Below are 5,397 nucleotides of genomic sequence, written 5' to 3'. Positions count from 1 at the left end.
CTCTTCGAACCCACCAAACACCATAGATTTGGGAGCAGAAGCCATCCCGATTGCAAACATTTCTCGAGCCAGTTCAGAAGCTTTAACTTTGGGAAAACGGGCCAAGGGAGGTATTAGAGACGCAAGCCCCACCCGCCATACCCGCCAGACCCTCGGGTGGGCGCGCGCGGACACGTACACATACAACACACACACAGTGGGGGTGCTGCGCGGAGGGACCGACGACCCCTTGGGAGCAAGGGGAGCATCCAGGCCCCCTGAGAGGCCCCCTTTGGGTCCCCAGGGCCGCGACGCTCCCCGACGGCCGCCAGGAGCCGCTGTTCCGGCGCGCGGGTCGCTCTCCATTCATAAATCCAGCCAGCCCGGCTCCCCGCCCCTCCCTCCTCCCGCACTCAGCCCCTCCTTCCGCCGGCTGGGCTAGGACGACCCCGGCCAGGTGCCGGAGGGTTGCGGATCCCTGGAGACCCCTGGGGAAGGGGAGGGGACGCCCTCATACCCCACTGAACGCCGGTAGGCCCGCTGCGTCCGCGGGACCTTCCTGCACCTCGGGGGCTGCCGGGGGCTCCGGGAAGGCGCGGGGAGCGAGGGCACTCGGAGCCTGCCTGGAGGAGAGACGCGCTGGCCGAGGAGCCGGTCTCCCAGCACCCAGGTTACCCCCCGAGACTCTTGGCTCCTCCCATCCCTCGCCGCGGGTCCTTTGGAACCCCCATCCCGGGCCTGGGGGTCCCCCACACCCCGCACCTGTTGGCTCCGGGACCCGGGTGTTCTCGGCTGCTGGTCCCCGGACCTGGCACCGGGGACTTCGCCTTCCTGCGAGGAAGGCCGAGCCTCTGGGGGCCGGGGCTGCAGGAGGGGGTCGGGGCAGCCCCCTCCCTAGGCTGCGCTGCCTCGGCTCGCGGGGCTGAGCGCGATCCCCGGCAACTGCGCGGGCTGTGGCTCGGCGCGGGCTCCGCCGGGCTGCGCGCTGCGGGGAGGGAGGGCCGGCGGGAGGGGCAGGGCGGGGTGGGAGCCCCCAGACGGTCTTTGCTCCGTGTCTTCCAGCCCCGAGACCCGCAGGGCGGAGGGAGACTCGCGTTCCTTCTCGCCTCCCACTTCGGGCTTCCATCCCACCTCCATTCATGCGTCCATCCGTTCATTCATTCCATCCTCATTCATTCAACTTTTATGCCCCCGGCCACCCCGCATTCTGGGCGCACTTAATGTGTGCCGGCGGGCCTGGCAGCTTCAGAGGGCTACAGTGCAGAGGTGGAGCCCAGCCCCGCCTCTCCTTGCTGCCTCACCTAACTGAGGAGGAGGATGGCACAGGTGGGTCACAGGGGTGAGACAGAGAGGATGCCTGCACCGCCTCCAGCCTAGCCCCGGATGCTGCTGGAACAGCTAGCTCCCAACGATGCCAGAGAGCCCTGCTCTCCCATCTCCCAGCCCCCCATCCTATCTGCCCCCAGTTCCTCTTTTTATTATACCTACTATTCCCCCAAAAAATCAAGGACGCCGGTGGGGACAGAAGTGGAGGTTCGTTAATTCCACAAATAACGATTTATTAAGCTGTGTGCCAGGCGATGAGTTATAATAATACAGCTACCATTTGTACAATGTACAATGCATATGATGCCTGCTCTCATTTAATCTTCATATCAGCCTGGTGAGGTGGTCGTTATTGTCCCCATTTTACAGATAAGGACACTGGACCCACATGGGGCAATGACTTGCCCAAGGTCGCACAGCAGAGGCAGAGCTGGGCTTTAAGCCTCTGCCCCTCTCAGGCCTCTAGCCTCTCTCACCAGACAGAGGCTCCCTCCCCTGCAAAATCTCTCTGGCTGCTGGGGGAGGCAGGTGCACACCCAGGCAATTAACCTGTGGTGTGAGGAGAGTGTGAGGGCCCTGGGGGCTGTGGGGCACAGGAGGACAGACCGACTCAGCCAGGGCATGAGAACAGGCTTCCTGGAGCAGGGGCATCTCCATGGAGACCTGAAGAATAAGAAGGTAGTCCTGCAAGGGGGATTGTGGTATTCGAGGAGAGGCATTCAAGGTCAGGAAACAGCAGGTGCAAAGGTTCGAAGGTTGGGGATTCTGGAAATCACAGGTAGGTGAAGGGTGACTGCCTGAGCATCAATGCAGTCACCTTGGCCATCCCCTACGTCAGCATAGGACCTTCCTAACATGTCACCCTCTGAAACTCACACTCTTTCCCTCCTGGGAGGTGACTTCTGGGATGTAACCACCATCTTTCCCGTTGCAGCCAAAGCCCTTTTCAAAGGCTCTGGAGATGCACCGTCAGGCATAGGAGGTGTGGGAGAAGACCTGGAGCAGCATAAGGGAGGGGCCAGTGACCTTCACCTCTGCAGAACAGGAGGATGGACTGAAGCTAAACCCCAGGCAGAACTTCGTCCTTGGGCAGGTATGGCATCTGCATGGTGTGTGATGTCTTGCCTTCCCTCGGTGCTGGCCGAGGTAGGAGAATGAGTGAAGGGACTCAGAAGAGGGGCTGGTGTGTTGTGTGTGTGTGTGTGTGTGTGCGTGCATGAATGTGTGGGTGCGTGCATGTCTGCATATGTGTGCATGTGTGTGTGTTTGTGTTTGAGTCTTGAATTCAAGTAAGGGCTGTGGTGTGTGTCTAGGGAATCCAGTATGTTTGAGTCTGACTGTGCATATGAACAGGGAGGGGGTGGGCTCTGGGTTGATGACTGGAGGTCACTCTGGGTGGGATGTGTCTGTCTGGGTCTTGATCTGTCCCTGTGTTTTGGCGTTTGTGTCTATGGGGAATGTGTATGTGTGAGGAGATGACTGTTTCTCGGTGTGGATCTGAATGTTCAGCTGTGGCTTTGACTAGCACTGGCCTCCCAGCGTGTTTCCCTGTGAGTGTGGCCATGCCTTTGTGTGTAAGGCTCTGTGAGTGTGCGTATGTGGAACTTGGTACATCTGTTCCCACAGCAATGACTCATCTTATCCCCCCACATTCTCCCCCCTACCTGGAGCTGTGACTGTTTGCTATGTAGGGGCTGAAGAGGGGGCTGCAGCATGTGGGGGGATGGGAGGCAGATTGTGTGGGGACACTCCAATGACAGCTGCGGCAAACAAGGTGCAGCCAACGGTGTGGAAGGTACAGATCCATGTTTGTCTGTGTGGGCGGTAGGCACCGGCCAAGCCCAGCACAGCCCAGGCTTAGAACCTAGCCCAGAGTGCAGATCTCCATATTTCAGGGCCTCCCAGATACCATGGGTTGGAGTGGGCAAGGGGCTCTCCAGGTTCCCCAAGTCATGATACAGGGTGGTGCATGCCTGTGTAGGGAGGACATCATGGCTGAGAATTCCCCCCAGTATACAATGTCACAGAGTCAGTCCCATCTCCATTTAAGAGGGATCTCAATTGCCAACCTTCCCCCACTCTTTATCCCTTGGTGCCCCAAAGATGGCTGCTCCCCAGGTCAAGGGATCCTGAGAGATTCCTGCCATCACAAGCAACAGATCTCCCTGTCTCCCCTATCAGATGCTGGCCAGGGATTTTCAAGCCAGCAGCAGGAGCCAGGGCTCTGGGCTGGAGGCACTAGGTCTCGCATCCCCTCTGGTCCTGAATCTGGCCTATTTAGCCACAGCCCAAGGGTGGGAGAGGCCAGTTATTTGGCCTAGATGGGCAGGAGAGAGAGTGGGTGTACGCTCAGAGAAAATCCTGGGGGCAGGGCGGTGGGAACCAGTAGTGTTCTAGAAGACCTACAAGAAGCTGCAGGATTTTGTTCCTCAGGCACAACAGCACTGGCTCTGGGAACCCTGGCAAAATGCCCATGTCCAAGGGAGGGCCCCAGGGACCTCAGGTCCTCCATGTCCAGGCCGGGCTCCCAGCCCTGGCGCCTCCTCTGCCCAGGGAGGGCTGGCCTCAGGGCTTTGCTGTGCTTGAGCTGTCTGTCAACAGGGGCCCACACGACCTCTTTCCTGGAACCAGCCAGCCCCAGCCTTGTTGATCTAATCCTGAGCCTCTGAGCCACAGGTCCCTGTCATATCCATCTTCAAGTGTCACCCCAGGCACTGGCCCCAGGTGCTACCTCCTCCTCTTTCCCAATCCTGCTGTGACTCACAGTCACCTCTGTCTGGCTAGGACTGGAGTAATTGGAATGTAATTGGGTTTCCTCTTGCTAATGCCGCTACAGACCTGGGCGCGTGGATAGGAAAACTCTGGGGAAGGCAGAGGTGCTTTGTAGAAGAGCAGACATCAGGCAGCAGGCCGAGGTGTGGGGTGGGTGAGGGGAGGCCAGCAGAGATGGGCTGTGCTTCGGGAAAGGGGATTCTGAGGGCAGAGCCTGGGAGGCCACTGAGCAGCTGCGGTGTTTTGGTCTTTGGGCCAACAGTAGTGGCCTCTGGGAGCTCATGCCCAGGGAGGGACTCAGAGACCTCCTGTTCCCCATATCCAGGTCCTCAGCCTTTGTGCCTCTTCTCCTCTGGATGGGCCTCCTCCTTCAGGGTCTGGGTGGCTTGAAGGAGACAGGTAGCCACTAGGAGAGGAGGAGCCCAGGACCCAGAGTCAGGCATTCTCTGTGACTCCCAAAGCTAGAGATCATTTTCCTCTTTTGTTTTGTTTTGTTTTTTGAGACAGTCTTGCTCTGTTGCCCAAGCTGGAGTGCAATGGCACGATCATGACTCACTGCAACCTCCACCTCCTGGGCTCAAGTGATTCTCCTGCTTTGGCCTCCCAAAGTGCTGGGATTACAGGTGTGTGAGCCACCACTCCCAGCCTAGACAGCATCTTCAAGCCAGTGGCAGGAGCCAGGAAGAAGGGGCTGGAGCCGGCAGCCTTCTGTCTGTCCACTTACCCATATACTCACTCAACAAACAAACTCGGAGGCTGGGTAGGCTGCAGAGACGGAGACTTTCCTGGTTAGGCTAGGGAGACCCTCATGGAGATGAGTGGACAGGGGTGGTGTGAAATGCATCAGGATGGAGCCTGTGGAGGCAGGGTGGGGGCGGAATGGGACAGCACCAACAACAGGGTACAGAAACCGCAGAAAATACATCTCCTCCCACCCACCCCCACCCCACCCCTCGTGTTGAGGGGAGGTCAGGAGCCAGGCTTTGGGGTCAGGAAGATGGGGATTAGACCGCCACTCTGCTGCTTACTACTGGGTGATCCTGGGCTGGTCACTTCCTTCATCTCTGTGATAGGCTGAATAATGGCCCCCAAAGATGTCCACGTCCTAACCCCCAGAACATGTGGCTATGTTCCATGGCAAAAGGGGCTTTGCAGATGTGGCTAAATTAAGGGTCTTGAGATGAGAAGCTTATCCTGGATTACGCAGGTGGGCCCAGTGTGATCACACGGTCCTTATAAGAGGGAGCTGGGAGGGTCAGAAAGAGAAGACAGGATGATGAAGAGGAAATGCAGCCCTGCCAGCCCCTTGATTTTAGCCCC

This window comes from Nomascus leucogenys, chromosome 12 (assembly GCF_006542625.1).
Source record: "Nomascus leucogenys isolate Asia chromosome 12, Asia_NLE_v1, whole genome shotgun sequence".
Classification (NCBI taxonomy): domain Eukaryota; kingdom Metazoa; phylum Chordata; class Mammalia; order Primates; family Hylobatidae; genus Nomascus; species Nomascus leucogenys.
Note: the sequence above shows the minus strand (reverse complement) of the source record.